At 43.4% G+C, this 19621-nt stretch overlaps 1 long non-coding RNA gene across 1 annotated transcript in view; it reads left to right on the forward strand.

The window, feature by feature from the left end:
• The window catches only part of LOC144767622 (uncharacterized), a 94085-nt gene extending 77130 nt beyond the window's left edge, over positions 1 to 16955 (forward strand). The window contains exons 5-6 of the long non-coding RNA XR_013598284.1: positions 11094 to 11128; positions 15759 to 16955. This is a non-coding gene — a long non-coding RNA (uncharacterized LOC144767622). The remainder of the gene's footprint in view (positions 1 to 11093; positions 11129 to 15758) is intronic.
• The last annotated feature ends 2666 nt before the right edge of the window (positions 16956 to 19621 follow it).

Below are 19621 nucleotides of genomic sequence, written 5' to 3' on the forward strand. Positions count from 1 at the left end.
CAGGTGGTACAAAATACTGCCGCTAGGTTAGTTCTAAATGCACCGCCTAGATCCCCCTCACGTTCGTTGCTGGAAAAACTCCATTGGCTGCCGATCCGTCAACGGATCAAATTTAAGACCTGCTGTGTTGTTCACAAGGCGATACAAAAGGGGATGATGGACGGAGCGTTTGAGCAAATCAAACACACACCCCCAGTCAACTGATCTGGGTTTAATCCATCACCATTCTTTAGCTCACTCAGCCACCCTAGTTCAGACATGGCCATATGCAAATCAGTCTGACCCTGTGCCTCATGGGAACAGTCCAGCCCGAACTGCCAAGCCATGTCTTCCCTGGACCGGAAACAAGCATCCTGGGATCGGTTTCGGATTTATAATCCTCATCAGCCAGGCTATCTTGAAACCAGTGGCCAAGTGAGCAAGGGACTACCGTCTGAGCATATCCTGCCACACTTAGGGCGAACAAAGCGATACAAAAGGGGATGATGGACGGAGCGTTTGAGCAAATCAAACACTCACCCCCAGTCAACTGATCTGGGTTTAATCCATCACCATTCTTTAGCCCACTCAGCCACCCCAGTTCAGACATGGCCATATGCAAATCAGTCTGACCCTGTGCCTCATGGGAACAGTCCAGCCCGAACTGCCAAGCCATGTCTTCCCTGGACCGGAAACAAGCATCCTGGGACCGGTTTCGGATTCATAATCCTCATCAGCCAGGCTATCTTGAATCCAGTGGCCAGGTGAGCAAGGGACTCACGTCTGAGCATACCCTGCCACACTTAGGGCGAAAAAAGCGATACAAAAGGGGATGATGGACGGAGCGTTTGAGCAAATCAAACACTCACAAGGGCCTACACGGTCTGGGCCCTGCGTATCTGGCTGGTAGGTTTGTCCCCTACAACCCAGTACGCAACCTTCGTTCCAGCAACCAGTCCCTTCTTCAAATTCCAACTATTAGAAGGGCTAGACAGGGTGGAAAAGCACTCTCCTATCTGGGCCCATGCCTTTGGAATAGACTCCCTGACTCCCTTAGGCAGTGCACCAATCATTTGATATTCAGGAAACTGTTAAAAACATTCTTATTCCAACCTTAGCACCTCCCCTAGTTCTCCAGTTCTCTGAGCTGTTTTTTGACTTGGCGCGGAGATACTCCTTCGGGAGTCGATTCCAGCGGGGTACAAACTCATAAATAAATAAATTAATTAATTAATTAATACCAAGCATGCTATATGAAACATTACTAGATCTCAGTTGTATCGCAAGAATATATCCCACTTCATCATCACCAGTGATGAAAATGTCCTTGCCCTCCTTTACCACAACATTCACATTCTTATTAACTGCTGCCCCATACCTCCATATACAAGCAAAGAGACTTTACTTGTCGTACTTGAAACAAGTCACACCAAGCTGGGCAAAAATATTCATTACTGAGATTGTTTTGGCTTTCCATACTGTTTCTTTTGTCTCCCCAGGATTCCTTACAATTCTCTTTATTTTTTCTAGTCATCAATTTGTTAGACCTGGTCACACTACCCACAACCTTGTCCCCCTCACTTTTGCTTGTCACATTAATTTTGTACATGTACATAGCATCACCATGCAATATTTTTCTTTTTTGTCTCCTTGATCAAAGGTATGTAATCCAAATGTTAACCTCAGAGAGTTTGGTCTTCTCTGCTGTTAGTAACTTTCTGTTAGGGTCAGGGAGGGATTTATTAACCCTGATCAATGCCCAAAACCTGTTATGTTTTTAGGAAAGGGTAGAAACATGTGGATTGAAGCCAGGGGTATACAAGGATCATAGTTTCCACATCCATACCCCCTATTACTTAATGGTAATCCTTTCACCTATACAGAGGGTACAAAAGTTAAAAAAAGGATACCCTGAAATATTTTTAGTTAGCAACTGGACCCATGTTATCCAGAAAAAGATAAGAATATCTAAGACTCCCTAGGGACAGCCCATCCCGAGGTTGAGGCTGCCCTGGTGGTATAATTTTACCTGGGTGGGACGAGTTGGCCTATGATGAAGCATGTCACATTACATGAGTGAGCCCACCTCATCCAGTTCTTGGAATTGACAACTTCAGTAGGAGGCATAAAAGCATAATACTCTTCATTATATTAAAAACAATTGAATGATATGATTTGCTTCTGCCATTTCCTTCCAGATGCTCCCAATATAAATTCACATTCTGCATGACACTTTAGGCACTATTGTTCCTAAGACAAAACGTTGAGAACCTTGTGGTGTTATTGTTGCCAATGATCCCCTCTTAAACAATGAGCCAAGAAATATAATATAACAATATAATATAGTACAATTTAATATATTGTAACAAAATATAATGCAATATATTGTAACATAATATAATATAATATAATATAATATAATATAATATAATATAATATAATATAATATAATATAATATACTATAATATAATTTAATATAATATAATATAATACAGAGTAACATGCATAAATAAATATAGGTACAATTCTAAAAAACTCAAGTGTTTAGGTAATTGGTATTTAAATACTGGCTGAAATAAGATAGCTGCGAAAAATCCACCTGCTGGTATAAGCCCTCTGTGGTTGACTGTTGAAGCACTGCTCCTGCTTCTGACAGGGTGCTATTCCTTCATGCACAAGAGCGAGTCCTCTCCCGTTAGCATTACCATGCTGCCCATGCAAGCCGATCTTAACAGTATCATTGGCCACCGTCCAGAGAGTTAAAGGCTCTCGTGAGATGTTGCAGCACTTGCTTTTCTTGCACCATGGCCTAACTTAGCAGCTGATACAGCTGACCGCCTCATCCTGCAGCCAAGCTCACCGCACTCACATCTCTAGCCTGACCCTGTTGCTGGTTGTCAACTGGTGCTGTGTTAATAATATGGCTGTAGCATCCCGGCAGACAGCTGTGAATTGTCAGTCCTGGCGAATGAGCACTCCACTTTTACAACTCGTACCTTACACAAGCTTCCTCGGCACCATCTTCCAAGCAAAAAGAGTTTGTGCCTGATCAGACTGGTGTGGCTGGTGCTAGTTTGACACCAAAGACCAGGACCTGTCTTTTTTTTTTTTTTATTTCAAAGTATTTTATTAATAAAGAAGTGACAAAGAATAAAAGGTACATAATATAATAAAAGTGACACAATTAAGCGAACATAACCACACAATCAGAGGCTAAAATTGAGGTGTAAGCAAAGTAAATGCATTCAAAAATAAAAATGGCCTGTTATAAATAAAGGAACTAATTAGGGTAAGGCTACTGTCAAAGCAATAAACAAAAGTATCACTATCAAATTTTATAATCGGGGACAGGGGAGGAAATAGAATAAAAGAAAGAAGAAAGAAAGAAAGAGCGATAGAAAAAAGGAAAGGGACAGAGGACAGGAAAGAGAAAAAAGAAGAAGAAAAAAGAAGAAGGATTCCCACCGGACGAACCCAACACGTAAAAACATAAGACTCCAATTAGACAGACAGATTAAAAGGAAACTGAGCAACCAACCCTTTTGACGACAAATCCATATAATCATCCAACGCTTTCCAAACCCCACTAGAGATAGACGGAGAGAGATGAGCTTGATCCACCGAAGTGTGAGCGCTGCGCAAAAAGGAGACCCAAGCCCACCATGTATGATAAGAAACCGAAGAAAAGGATTTCCACTCCATAAGTATGACTTTCACCGCAACAGTCAAAAGGAGATCCATCAATTGTAATTCCATTGGATCTAAGGGGAGAGGAGTAGGGGCAGCCAATGGACCCAATAAAATTAAAGGAAAAGAGAGTTGGAACTCAATATCAAAGATGAGAGAGAGATGTTTATGAATGAGGTTCCAAAAAGGCTGAAGCAGGGAACATTCAAAAAACATATGCTGAAAATCACCCGCCAACAATCCACAACTCCAACATAAATCGTCATCCTTAAGATTGAGCGAATGTAGACGAACAGGCATCCAATGAAGGAGGTTGACAGAAAAGAATTTAGACTGCATTAAAGATGGTGCGATTTTATTGCGAAGAGAGAGTTTACTAATCAATTGCCAAGTATCAGAGGAAATATGATCCGTAACGTCATGATCAAAATGGTGTAACCATTTTTGTTGAGCAACCGTATGTGCGGGTAGTGAGGCAGATGATAAAAACTTATAAATCTTGGAGGCAACGTGACCAGATTTAGCCCAAATATGAAAAAGAGAAATGGTAGAAGAGGTAGGATGAAGACGTACCTTAGCAAGGGCAACTTTAATTTTAAGAAAAGTATAAAAATCAAGGTTTGATAAAGAATGCTTGTGAGCCAAGGTGGAAAAGGGTAATGGCTCATCAGAAGCACCATAAAGATGTTTAACAAGAGAAATCCCTTGAGCCGCCCAATAGGACATGAGGGTGGGAGTAATGTTGAGTTTAATTTTAGAATTCCGCCAAATAGACGACCACCTAGTTTTATGTAATGGGATTGCCACTTTCTTATCTATTCTCTTGACCGCAGCAATTGTATCAAGAATTATAGAACGAGAAAACAGGATATGCGAAGTAGATGTGGTGCAAAAAGAGGCAGTAGGCAAAGGAGATGCTAAATCTTGTTCTATTAGTAACCAAGAAGGAACATGAAGAGGCGGAGGAGAGAACCATAAAGCACCTTGAGAGGCCAAAAAGGCAATTTGGTACTTTTCCCAATCAGGAAAATTGCAACCTCCCATATCTCAAGGACGTCGCAAGAATTTATATGGAAGTCTAGAACGTTTGTCATTCCACAGAAATTTAGATGTCAGAACATCAATTTCATGAAAAAAGGAATCCGATAGCTTAACCGGAAGCATGGATGAAACGAAATTAATAATGGGTGTGATCATCATTTTAAGAGTCTGGAGGCGACCCCACCAGGAAATATGTTTCGGGGACCATGTATCCAAAAGACGACGCACTTTAAGAAGAGACTGGGATTCGTTATAGGCAGTAGTGGCATAAAGGGTAGAACAGAAATAAATGCCAAGTATTTCAGATGTGTAGACTGCCATTTAAAACCCGCAGAACCCATATGAGACGGGAAACAGTAGGCATTCAAAGGGAACATTTCCGTCTTATCTTTATTTAGGGTATAACCTGAAACCGTTGAGAAGAGGGAAATGGTATTTGAAATAGCAGGTATTGCCAAAGCGATATCGTCTGAAAAAATAAGAACATCATCTGCGTAGGCAGCAGTTTTGATACAGTGAGGCCCAAAAGAAAAACCTTTAATGTCTGGGTGTAACTCAATTAGTCTAAGAAGAGGATCAATAGATAGTAAAAATAAAAGCGGAGATAAGGGACAACCTTGTCTAGTACCTTGACGAAGATTAAAAAATGACGACGTAGCACCATTGACTCTAATGTTAGCTCTAGGTTGAGAATATAAGGACATTACCATATTAATGAAAGAGTCGCCAAGGTTGTGTGCACATAGAACAGCACGAAGAAACGGCCAAGAAACTTTGTCGAAGGCTTTTTCAGCATCAAGGGCCAAGGCCGCGGCAGGAAGTTGAGACCGCTTAGCTGCACCAAGAATATGACAAAAAGTGCGTATATTGTCTCGCGCAAGACGTCCTTTCACAAAACCGGTTTGAGAGGGATGAACAAGATGAGGGATAAAGGATTCCAATCTTTTGGCCAGGATTTTTGCAAAAATCTTAGCTTCCATGTTGAGAAGAGAAATGGGACGGAAGTTTTTGGGATCCGAATGGTCTTTCCCTTCTTTTGGGATCACTACTATAGTAGCTTCAGCCGCAGTACCAGAAACAGACCTATCTTTAACAAAAGAATCAAAGACAGATTGCAATTTGAGAACGAGCGCCGGGAGAAAAGTTTTATAAAATAAAATAGGATAACCATCTGGGCCCGGGGCCTTACCAGAACGAGTAGCTTTAATTGCGGTAACAATTTCCTCAGGGGAAATCGGCCTATTTAAAAAAGTACGATCATCCTCAGAAACCGACTGCACCGGAACCGATTTTAAGAAATCCTGACACTGGTCAAAAGCTGATTGATTAGAAGGAGTATATAATTTATCATAAAAATCCCGAAAAACCTCAAGAATTTCCCCAGTTTGGAATTTTTTAGATCCCGAGTGGTCAGTAATAGAAGAAATTTGCGAGGACTTAAAGGAGAAATCCTGAAATTTTAATGTAGCTGCAAGAATCTTCCCAGCTCGATTTTTTAACAGTAATTTCTTGGATTTCTGCGCTTGTACTCCAATATGGGCTCTTTTAGTAACAATAGTATTATATTTGTATTTTGGTTGTTTTATCAACTGTAAGCAGGATGTATCCTTAGATTGCCTAAAGGTGGCTTCCAGAGTTTTAATTTCAGTTGATAAATCTGAAAGCTCTTTTTTAATATCAGAATTCCGTTTGGACATACATTTAATAACCTGACCACGGAAAGTGCATTTAAACGAATCCCAGAGGATGATTGGGGAAGAGACAGAACCTTCATTCTCATGGAAAAAAGTTTCTATAGCCTTAGAGAATTCAGTAACCTGAGTAGCATCATGCAAAACTTCCGTATTCAATCTCCAGGAACGAGCACGTGATTTAGGTGCAAAGGATAACAGCGTAAAAGTAACCGCAGCGTGATCAGAGATCAAAATAGGATGTATAAGCGGAGAAGAGGAGGACGAAACAAGAGAAGAATGAACAAGGAGATAGTCAATATGAGAAAAGGAAGAATGAGGTGAAGAAAAGAAAGAAAAGTCACTACCAGTGGGATTGTGAAGACGCCATATATCTTGAAGCTGAGTGAAGGAACACATGTTAAACATTTGTTTGTGGGATTTTGGAGGGCGAAACTGAAACGCGGAATTCCTATCCAAAATAGGGTCCATCGGTAAATTAAAATCGCCGCCAACAATAAGATTCCCAGAATGCGGGGTATCATTTAATTTCTTGGTAATCGATTTCCAAAAGGTCGAATCGTCAATGTTAGGAGCATAGATATTCATCACATAAAGATCAATATGTCCATCCGACAGTTTAGTTAACAACCAACGACCCTCAGAATCATGATCAGAAGAAATTATAGATAAACCTGAATTCTTCGAAGTTAAGGTAACAACTCCATTTCGTTTGCCAGAGGCATCAGAGCAGCAAACATCCGAAACCCATTCCTTCTTCAAAAACAACGCCTCTCTGGTAGAGACCTTGGTCTCCTGAAAAAGGACCAGACCTGAAGAAAGAGATTTACAATAATCGAAGATTTTTGACCGCTTCACCGGATGGTTTAAACCCTTAACATTAAGGGATAATACATTCAAACCCGGCATGGAAATACATAAAAAAAGAAAAAAGACGCCATGGATGACAGAGAAACAACCAATCTCACAGAGACAAGGAACCAACCAGCACACATAAGGAATGAAAAGGGAGTATCCACGTGGGGAATCCGAAATAGAAAAAAAGATAGAAAAGAAGGAAAGAGAGAAGAGAGAAGAGAGAGAAGAACCAGTAGGGGAGGCCTAAAAAAGGCCAAAGTCATACTAGGGAGAACGTGGAAAGGCGAGCAAGGGACCCGTACAAGGAGGAATAGTAATTGATATCAATAGCCCCCAGAATATAACCAACTGATGGCATCAAAGTAGAAACTGTGAACAATCAAACTAGCAACGAATATCAGCCTAATATCATAAATAAGTACACTGTAACCAGTAAATCTGTACAATCACACTAAGTTAATAATCTAATAGCAAGAGTTATACCAATACTATGTAATAATATCAGACAATCGGATAATGAAACAAAGCAATGTGGTAAAGCATGAGAAATAGATAAACATAAAGATAATTATGTATATCCTAAAAATAAATATACAATTAATGAGCAATCCTTAACTGCATAAGGTTAACAATATGTAATTAAAATTGAAATTAAAACTGCAGGAACATATAAACATATAAGAAAAGAAAAGAAGAAAATAGAAGAATAGAAACAGGTAACTATTAGTAATAGATAAGAATCAAGGAAGGAAAAACTGACCTGAAAGGAGTCTTGAGATGGAGTAAAGACTACTAGGGCCGAAGACAAGATAATGAAGTTGAAAGAATGACAGACTAAAAATCCAGCAAAAGAAATAGGGTAGGAAGAATACCAAGAGGAGAAGATGAAATAGATAAGTAGAGTAAACATCATGACTCTGAAAGAAAAAGAGAATATAGAAAGGAGACATATAAGGAGAGGAGTGAAATGGAAGACCAAGAAACCTATAGAAAAATAAGTATCAACAATAGTGGAAAGAGAAACAGATAAGAAATCTAAAAAGGAGCAATCCAAGGAAAAAGGATACAAATAGAAGACAGTGCGGACATAAGGAGAACGGAAAAACGCCAGCAACGGAGTTAGAGATTAATAACGAAATATAGGATCAACAGTAAAGAGATGAGAAAAAAATAGGCATACAGAAAACCATCATCAAGGAGACACAATGAGACAGTTCAAGTGCCCGAGGCGCCAGGATCCTGCGATGTCGCTCTTTGAATCTCCATTTCTATCTCCAACTGGTTGTCCAGGAATGTAGCTAAGTCAGCCGGCTCATCGAAAATTCTGGAACGTCCTTTGTAAGTAATGCGGAACTTCGACGGACCAGAAAACGAAAAGGGAATGTTCATCTCAGAAAGACGTTTCCGAAGATTAAGGAAGCCCTTTCTTCTTATGACCGTATCTCTGGCAAAGTCCTGAGAGATTGAAATACGATGACCTTCCCAGACGACATGTTTAGCCTTCCGCATATGAGAAAGAATCTGTTCTGTATGTTGATGTCGCAGTGGCTTAAAAATTATTGCTCTTGGCTGGGTTGCCGCTTTAGAACGAAACGTCGGAACACGATGTGCTCTTTCTATCTCAAATTCTCTCTGGAATGAGATTTGTAAGGTGTCAGGAAGCCAATGATATAAGAACTCAATCATAGACGAAGATGATTTCTCCGCATCCTCCGGAAGACCAAAAATGCGTAGGTTAGATCTACGATTACGGTCCTCCTGCTCAGTGAGATCTCTCCGCAATGCCGCCATTGAGCGCTCCAAGTGGCTGAGGGACCTGGATTGTTTCTGCATACCATCCTCTGCACAACTAATACGTGACTCAGTGGCCGATACACGAAGAGAGAGGGCTTTGAAGTCATTTCTAATAGCAGACACCTCCACTTGCAGTAAATCTGTATTAGTTTTTGTTGACTGCGCAATATCATGCACTTCATTAAGGCGTGTTAATATTGTGTCCAGAGTGGATTTAGTGTCTGACTGAGCGGACTCCGGCGTAGGGGACAATGACTTAAGTCTCTTAAGCGAAGCGCCAACATCCTTTGAGTCTTTATTATTCGAGGAACGGCCCATATTTGCAGCCATGAAGGAACAGTCCTCAAGAAAAAATACACAGCCCCTTGAGGAAAAGAGTAGAGTAAAAACTGCGTAGACTGCACCCGAAAAGTGAAATACAGCACACTGAGCGTAATGGGCGCCAAGTAAATATTAGCGGCGGGCTTATATGCAGGGCAGACACCAAATTGAATGATAAAGGTTCATATATGTAGCAGGAAGTCACAGCAAAGACATCGTAAGAAAAAGAGCAACAGCAGCAAGAGACAGCTGTACTGAGAAAATCAGAGCGTATGCAACATAATATCCAGCCAAGCAGCAAAAAATAGCAGAAAAAAGAAAGAAATGTTACCAACTTCAGGCACCGTAGAAAAAAATAACCTGGACATCAACCATAGCCGGCAATATTGTATTCAAGGCAGCACTTCTGAAGAGAAATGCCAGCTCCGTCAGAGGCGGGAAAATGGCGGCCACCCGCGAAGGAATCGAGCGTCACAGGAGCCTGACAGAGAAGACATTCAGCTGTTGGCAGAAGTCGCCGAAAATGCCTTCAAACAACTCCCTGCATGTTCCGCCGCAGAAGAATGCCGTTTGTTCGTGAAGGGGCAATCAGGAAGCGGAGGAAATAAACCGACGGGACACTCTCGCCTCGGAGCTCAAGCGCGACACGCCATGCTGCAGCGGCGCGCAAGACACGCCCCCAGGCCAGGACCTGTCTTGACGTAGAAAGTGGTGATAAGATAATCCAGGAACTTTGTTGAGTCTGTTTCCATTGAGTAGTTTACCTGAATGCAAAGGTGCGACTCATCATGGCCCAGGGAACTCAGGGGATCTACTGCATGTGTTGTGGTACCTGTGAAAAGCCCACTCATTGCAAGTGGAATAAAGAGATGTTCACATCTGTAATATGGTGCAAATGATTCCTTCATCAGCATTTGGCCATGTCCCTTGCAGATGAGGGAACATCCCCTTGAAATCGTGGCAGCGCATATTTAGCACAGAACGGGATCCATATTACAGAAGGGGCTGCACCCATGTTCATATCTGTGTCCCTTTCTGTAATAACAAAGTGCCTCTGGGGAGCGCAATGTGTGTTCACTTGCCAGTTGAACCCATGGGCACTTTGTATCATAAGGTCCCTGCGTTCCTTACATTCTTCCACTCATTCTTTTCCTACTTGTCTTTCCCTCTGTGCTTTGTCACTCTTCTAAGCCAGTCACTCATTACTCTTTCCTTCTTCTTTTTTTTAATATATTTAAATACTTTTTGCCAAATTAAGCTCTTGCAGTAGACATACCGAAGTTGAAAGTCCATTTTAGAAAATACCTGCCTGTCCTTCTGGTACCTTTTCCCTGTCCACCCGCTTGGACCATCTCCACCTCTTTCTTTCTCCTCGCCTCTCCCCTGCCTGCTTCTGTACTTTTTCCTATTAGATCACTGCAAGCTTCCACCTCCCCTTTAACTTCCTCTGTTTGTACCATTTCCTCGTCTACACCTCGAAACTTTCACACTGTTCACCCCTTCATCTCTCCATTATCTTCCCACTCGGTACACTACCATTTTTTTAGTAAAGCTTTCATTTAAATTGTTTTTTTCTAATCGATGGAAAGCTTTTTATTGCTCTCATTTTTTCTGTTTCTTTACCATGTTTGCACCTATTACCTTTCATATATCAAATGACATCACTGATGACTATAAGAACATAACGTCATTTGATAACTATTGGTTTCTTTCTATTACAGTGGATTACAGATTTCTAAAACGGATAACCAGGCAGGTAAGGGTGATGTCCTAACCTTTTTCATCCATTCTTAACAATGTCTCAGTGTCCTGGACCCATTTTGTAGGACCCTTTCCAAACTTCATTTTCTGAAGGCTGCTCCTGTATCCCTTTCCATCCTCAGGCTGTCCTTTGCTCCCTGCACTCTACAGGTTCCTTCCTGGCCTCTCCTGTGCCAGGCTCCAGTCACTCTCCTGTCCCAGCTCCCCTGCAAACACCTTGAGCTTTGTCTCAGGCAGTGCACCCCTGCGTCCTCCCTGCCTCACCCTCCCAGGCATCCCCGACTACTGCATAAACCTGCAGTATCTTCCCCTTCCTCACTCTTTCCACACTTGTACCTGGAGGGCCCTCCCCGTCCTCACCTATCGCAGCCCCAAGTACACAACCTAGAGGACATTACTGTATGAAGGGTCCCTAACCACGATCGCCGGCCCCAACCCCCTGAACACAACATGGAGAACCCTTCTGCTTTTACCTGCTGCCATCCCCTCCCCATCTTCACCAGTCACAGCTCCAAGTACATAACCTAGAGGACATTGCTGTATATGAAGGGGCCCTAGCCATGCTCACCCATCCCAACCCCCTGTACACAACCTAGAGAACATTGATGTGTGTATGAAGGGGCCCTAGCCATGCTCACCTGTCCCAACCCCACATACACAACCTAGAGGACATTACTATGTGTATCAAGGGGCCCTAGCCATGCTCACCTGTCCCAACCCCACATACACAACCTAGAGGACATTACTGTCCGTGTGAAGGGGCCCTAGCCATGCTCACCTGTCCCAACCCCACATACACAACCTAGAGGACATTACTGTCCGTGTGAAGGGGCCCTAGCCATGCTCACCTGCCGCATTACCCCGTACACAACCTAGAGGATATTGCTGTGTATGAAGGGGCCCGAGCCATGCTTGCCTGCCCCAACGCCCTGTACACAACCTAGAGAACATTGCTGTGTATGAAGGGGCCCTAGTCATGCTCGCCTGCCCCAACCCCAGTATACAACCTAGAGGACATTACTGTGTGTGTGAAGGGGCCCTAGTCATGCTCGCCTGTCCCAACCCACTGTACACAACCTAGAGGACATTACTGTGTGTTTGATGGTGCCCTAGCCATGCTCACCTGCCCCAACCCCCTATATACAACCTAGAGGACATTACTGTGTGTATGAAGGGGCCCTAGTCATGCTCGCCTGTCCCAACCCCCTGTACACAACCTAGAGGACATTACTGTGTGTTTGATGGTGCCCTAGCCATGCTCATCTGCCCCAACCCCACATACACAACCTAGAGGACATTACTGTGTGTATGAAGGGGCCCTAGTCATGCTCGCCTGTCCCAACCCCCTGTACACAACCTAGAGGACATTACTGTGTGTTTGATGGTGCCCTAGTCATGCTCGCCTGTCCCAAACCCCTATATACAACCTAGAGGACATTACTGTGTGTATGAAGGGGCCCTAGTCATGCTCGCCTGTCCCAAACCCCTATATACAACCTAGAGGACATTACTGTGTGTATGAAGGGGCCCTAGCCGTGCTCACCTGTCCCAACCCGCGGTACACACCCTAGAGGCCATTGCTATGTTTATGAAGGGGCCCTAGCCGTGCTCACCTGTCCCAACCCCCGGTACACAACCTAGAGGTCATTGCTGTGTGTATGAAGGGGCTCTAGCCATGCTCACCCATCCCAACCCCCTGTACACAACCTAGAGGACATTACTATGTGTATCAAGGGGCCCTAGCCATGTTCGCCCGTCCCAATCCCCTGTACACAACCTAGAGAACATTGCTGTGTTTAGAAAGGGGCCCTAGCCATGCTTGCCTACCCCACCACCCTCTAAACAACCTAGAGGACATTTCTGTGTGTATGAAGGGGCCCTAGCCATGCTTACCTGTCCCAACCCCCTGTACACAACCTAGAGGATATTGCTGTGTGTATGAAGGGGCCTTGGCCATGTTCGCCTGCCCCAACCCACTGTACACAACCTAGAGAACATTACAGTGTGTATGAAGGGGCCCTAGCCATGTTCGCCTGCCCCAACCCCCTGTACACAACCTAGAGAACATTACAGTGTGTATGAAGGGGCCCTAGCCATGCTCGCCTGCCCCAACCGCTGTACACAACCTAGAGGACATTACTGTGTGTATGAAGGGGCCCTAGCCGTGCTCGCCTGCCTCCACCCCACATACACATACTAGAGGACATTACTGTGTGTATGAAGGAGCCCTAGCCGTGCTCGCCCACCCCAACCCACTGTACACAACCTAGAGGACATTACTGTGTGCGTGAAGGGGCCCTAGCTATGATCGCCTGCCCCAACCCCAGGTACACAACCTAGAGGTCATTACTGTGTGTATCAACGGGCCCTAGCCATGCTCACCTGCCCCAACCCCCTCTACACAACCTTGAGGTCATTACTGTGTGTATGAAGGGGCCCTAGCCATGCTCGCCCGTCCCAATCCCACGTTCACAACATGGAGAACCCACCTGCTTGTACTTGGAAGGTCCCCACCATTGCCCCAGCCATATGGAGGGCATTCCTGTGTGTGCCTGGAAGCTCCTCCTCATTCTCACCTATCTCGGTCCCATTTACACATCATGTAGAACATCACTGTGCGTGCACGGATGGCAGCCCCTATCCTCATGGGGTTCATTGTTGCATATACACGGGGTTGCCTCCCTGTTCCACCTAACAAGCCCCCTCCCATTCAACCCTCTCCAGTCCTTATGAGGACGTGATTGTTGGAGCTGAGAAGATGCAATCTTTGCACACCAGGACGGGGTCAAAGGCAAAGTGCGAATGAGGACCAGGCGCGGGTGAGGGGTTCACTTCACCAAAGAATGATCTGGGAGACAACTTGGTGAAGCCATAGGCCAAACTGCAGTTCACAGTGTCGAATGGGTCAAGACATGGCAGTGAGAGGCTTCATCTTGATGCAACAAGTCTCTACTGAATAGCAGCACCTCATGACCAGAGCCAATCACAGACCGAGGGTGTTTGTGGTGCAGGAGCACCACCACAGTCACACGGTTCCCTTACTTCAGAGGAAGAGCTGCGATTCGTCCTCTGCTGGATCCTACAGTGTATATATTTGGCCTGGCGGCCCCAGGTCACACTGAGGTCACAGCGACGATCACTCCTCCCTACTTAAGGCAGAGTAACATAAGTGTTTATCCAGGACAGGTAGATCTCTCAATGCACCCCCATTAATCCCACCGTCCCCACCCTACCCCCCACCCTCTCTCAGAGAGAAACCTCATGTTTTTCACTCTGTGAGGATTTCTTGCCAAACTTTGTGGAGGGGACACAAGTATGGCCCCTGCTCATCAAAGCTTCACTGCCTGCAGCAGCTGCTCAACTGACGGCAGCGAGAGCCCCACCTGCCTGGAGAGATCTCCATTTTAGGCGGGCAGCCCTCTGCCATGGAAATGAACTGGTTGACCACATGCCGTACTGGAAATCAGGCCCTTTCCTCTTGACAACTAGTGTGCTTTACACTTTGTTATTTGTGTACGTAAAGAACATTGTAGAGTCTCTCACTGATCTACGGTAGCGAAAGGTGGTAAATTAGTGTGACCTGAAAATTTCCAGTCAACTATGACTTTCATCAGGGACTGGATGAGCCACAACCACCTTAAGTTGAACCCGGACAAAACCGAGCTGGTTCTCACGGGTGGCTCATCCAGCCCCTGGAACCCTTTCTTCTGGCCCCCCTCTCTCGGCCCCTCACCCACCCCTTCCACCACAGTCAAAACTCTTGGTGTAAAAATAAATAATCAGCTCACCCTCCATTCACATATTAGTTCCGTGGTATCCTCTTGCTTCCTCACTCTCCGCACCATCCGCTCTATTTCCCGCTTCTTTTCCCCCCAGGCACTTAAGATCATCTTGGCCGCACTTGTGATATCGCAACTGGACTACGCAAACGCTCTCTATCATGGTATCCCTGCATACAGCTTGCGTAGACTCCAGATTATCCAAAACCAGGCAGCGCGACTGGTGCACGGCCTTCCTCGTTATCACCATTCCACCCCCCTTCTCAGGGAGCTTCACTGGCTCCCTGTAAAAGAACGCTCTCTTTTTAAGATCGGCTGTATGGCCTTTCAGGCCCGCCAGGGCACTGCTCCCGCTTTTATCACTTCACTAATCCATCCCTATGTACCTGCAAGAGAACTTCGGTCTTCCTCTATGTCCCTTCTTCAGACCCCTCGCTTCACACGCAAAAAGTGGGGCGGGGCCAGCTTTTCCATTCTGGCCCCAACCTTTTGGAATTCACTCCCCGATCACCTCCGTTCTGCTACTCAGTACCTTCCCTTTCGCAGAGATCTGAAGACATTCCTCTTCAGCCAGGCCTTTTCTTCTTAAATTCCTTTAATATCTTCTCTCATCCTTCCTTTTTGTCTCTTTCCCGCAGTAGCTAATCCCCCCAGCGCCAAGAAACCGCAAGGTGTACGCTGCGCTCTAGAAATATTTTAAATTAGAAATTAGAAAGAGTAAATAAATACATCTTTTCTACTATTACTTCCCCCATGCCTCTACCTCTATTAGTGGATGGAATAGAATATGTTGGTCTACCAAAGACCAAAAGTAAAATAATTAGGCATCTTGTACTTTTTTTTCAGGGCAAAGCCAGGAATCCAGCTGCATCCCGGGAGGAGAAAGGCCGCGCCTCAGTATGACTAGGGGCGGATTCACAGCTGAACACCATGTCTCTAGGAGGTCACAACTTTCAACCTTAGTAATTATCAGGAGAGAACTGTTTGTATAATTTGCCCGCCAACCTTCTTTTCGCTCAGAGAAAATACTTATTAATATCTTCAGATAAACCTCCATCAATACTTTCAAGTGGATCTATGTCAGCACAACATCGATGGAGCTCAACAACACTCTCTACTAGAAATCCACCATGAGGACCTTGGATTGACCCTCATCGATGTCGAGACGCAGTTAATTGACGGCACTTGTATGAACCTTTGTGATACTCTAAAGGGGATGTCCTTTGTGATGATCTAGGATTATGCTTCCTCCATCAAAGCTTGACTTTACCTGGTCTATGAACGCAGAGACACTCTCTAAGGGTAGTTCATGGTGATGTTCTATGATAATCTTCGAGGGCAACAAGCAGTCCATTGGAATATGACGTCTGTGAAAGCCTGAATCGATTATCCTTGGTGATGTTCTTGGATGAATCTTCATCAATGCTGTGAAGCACCTTTTTGGTTATACATGTTATATGAACCTAGTGACACTCTCTACGGGTTATTCTTGGTGATGTTCTTGGATGAGCCTTCGTCAATTCTCTGAAATAATTCTCTGGTAGTACTTGGTATATGAACTTTGTGGCACTCCCCAAGATTATTCATGGTGATTTTCTTGGGTGAAGCTGCATTGAAACTGTGAAGCAGTTCCTTGGCTGTACTTCCTAAAGGAATCCTGTGGTGCTCTATTAGGGGAATTTGTGTTGGTTCTTCTTGGGGATGTTCTTCGGTAAACCTTCATCGATGATCTCAAGTACTTCGAAGGCAGTACCTGGTATATGAATCTTGTGACACTCTGTAAGGGTCATTTTGGGTATGTTCTCAGATATATTTTTATTAATGCTCTTAGTCAGCAGCGTTTGGACTATCCGCCTCTTTTTTGTTACCCTTTCTTCGGTGATGTTCCTGAATGAACTGGCATTGATATTCCGAAGCAGTTCTGTGGTTGGTATATGAGCCTCTGCGATGCTCTTTAGTAGTTGGTGATGTTCTTGAACCATAATCAATTCTCTGAAGCAGTGTGTTGGTGTTTTGTTGTATATAAATCTCTCTGACACTCTCTGTGGGTTCTCTTTTGTGATGTTCTTGGTTGAGCCCTTGTCAATGTTTGGAAGCAATTCTTTTGAGGTACTTGGTATAAGAATCTGTGTGACTGCCTCTAGGCGTTGTTCAGTAGAGCTTGAAAAAATATTAACAAGAAACAAATTGCCAAGTCACAAAGGGCTGATGGATGCGACTAGCATCCGACTCTTTCAAACTGTATGATAATGCAAGATGTATGGAAAACTGTAATTTTACTAGTTCGATTTGCTGAAAGTCATCACTTTCTCTGAGAAAATTCTTAAGCAGTATGCCAGTTTTTGGAGAGAGAGAGCTGTCATCAAAATAGGTGATAAAGTGGCAGCTTTACTAAACCACATTTGGTGTAATTTTGCCATTGGCTGGTTGCTACCTGGGCTTCACAAAAATTCTCATTCATAAGTGGTCACAAAATGACCTGCCTCATAATATGTATAAAGAAGAAGGGATTGGCCGCAAATAAAGGCACAGCTGACTCCGCCTTTGCATTCATGTTTCCTTTTTTTAATGTAGCTCCTATGCCCCAAGTGTCAGCATGTGCATGCAGGGACGGACATTGGGAGGGAGGATTTGTGATCTACTGGACCACTGTCTACACTTTCCGAGTCTGGCAGCCACAATTCACCTAGTAGAAGCCGTCCACTGAGGACTACTTTCACTTTGCGAATCAGATACTATCCCATGTTAGATAGTTTGGTATTGCGGTGGTGGTTGTATATGATTAATAGTTTACATTTAGGTTACTCCCTAAAGTCCCAGAAGGTAGTTCTGAGCTGGAAAGACTTTAGTACAGTGTGACACACTCTTTTCTAGTAGAAAAACCTGTGACTTTGCAAATCACAGGCTATGTGACCACAAACATTTTGTACATCAGGCCGAAATATCTACAAATGTTTTCCCTATTTTGTTGTAAAAAGAACTTTTGATGATGTTTTTCTTGTCCAGTTGTTTTTTTAATTTATATTTCATGTAGTATAAAGATATTTGGGGAGTTATTACAGTATACCGTGACATCGAGGAAGCGGGCCATATATACAAAAGCAATTTTGCAGCCGGTAACACTGTTACCGACCGCAATAAATGCTTTTACATATGTACAGAGCACAAATAAATTGCGATTCAATAACATGTCACCGCATTGCAATTTGTGTTTAGTGATTTGGTATATGGAAGGATCGTGTTTAAGGCGTCCCTTCCTAATGCCGAATCACATTGGTATGCATGAATGTTTTGTGGTTGAATTACGGTTGAAAAACATTTGTTTTTTACTGACACCTCAAGAGTGGTGGTAACCATTCACACAAGTGGGGACACCTTCCCCTTTGTGAATGTTAAACCAAATATTTTCTAAGAGCAGGCAGCTGGGACCACTGCCTGCTCTTAAAAAGTAAAACTTCAGAGTTTCATTTTTTTATTTTTCAATGCATCTTGTTTTCTTTTAAGGAAGACGGGCTGCATTTAAAAAAAAAGTCTGCTTTATTAAAAAGCTATCACAGACATGGTGGTCTGCATTCCTAATGGGTTACAAATTACCTACCTCATTAATATTCATGAGGTAGGTCAATTGCGACCCCATTAGGAATTGCTAATTGAAACTCAATCCCCCACATGCATCATTGTTGGTATTTGCGATTCCTAAATTGCGAAAATTAAGGAATCGCAATTTAGAAATCGCAAATACCTATGCATTAAAAATTTGCATATATTTTTGCGATTTCTTATTTTTCCTTATTTGCGATTCTCAATTTTGCGAATCGCAAATAAGGAATCCCTTTACATTGATTCCTATGGGCCTAGAGGCCCATAGGAATCAATGGGAAGGCATTCTTATTTTGCGATTCGCAATTAAGGAATCGCAAAATGAGAATGCAATTTCAAGGGTGCAGGGGGGTCCAAAGGACCCCCCCTGCACCCCTGAAATGTAACTTAAAGTGCGTTTTCACACACACATGCCCAAAGGGCATGTGTGTGTTTAAAATGTAACTTTCAAAAATGCACTTTTGTGCCTTTTCGAAAGTTTTGGAAAATTACCATGAAGGTTAACTTTATGGTAATTTACCACTTCCAATTTGCGATTTTGCAAAGTTTAAAAAAAATCATGCATTGCATTTAAGAAATCGCAAAATTGCGATTTCTTAAATGCAATCGCAATTTAAGAAATCGCAAATAAATTGCGATTTTTTAAATTGCGAAAAAGCCAAAAAGGTTAATGCATCCCAAAACAATGAACTGCATTCGCAAACGGCCAAATTTTGCGATTCGCACCGTTTGCAAATGCAATTCTATTTGATGCATGTGGGCAAATGTGTTGAATACGTTAGGAAATTGCAATCCCTAAAATTTTTACATATGGTCCCAAGACACATACATGCCCACTACATTTCCTATGCACCTAGGGCCAGATGTACAAAGATTAGGGTTTGCGATTTCCTAATAGCAAATTTTTGTGATTGGCTATTAGGAAATCACAAACAGCTATGTACTAATGTATCTTTGACACATTTAGCAATTTCTAATGGGGACGCAAATGACCTACCTCACTAATATTCATGAGGTAGGTCACAATTTGCGACCCAAGAGGGAATCGCTAAAAACACTGAGATGGTTTTCTACTTTAGACAGCAGACCACCATGTCTGTGTTTGCTTT

This window comes from Lissotriton helveticus, chromosome 7, assembly GCF_964261635.1.
Source record: "Lissotriton helveticus chromosome 7, aLisHel1.1, whole genome shotgun sequence".
In the NCBI taxonomy this organism is placed as follows: domain Eukaryota; kingdom Metazoa; phylum Chordata; class Amphibia; order Caudata; family Salamandridae; genus Lissotriton; species Lissotriton helveticus.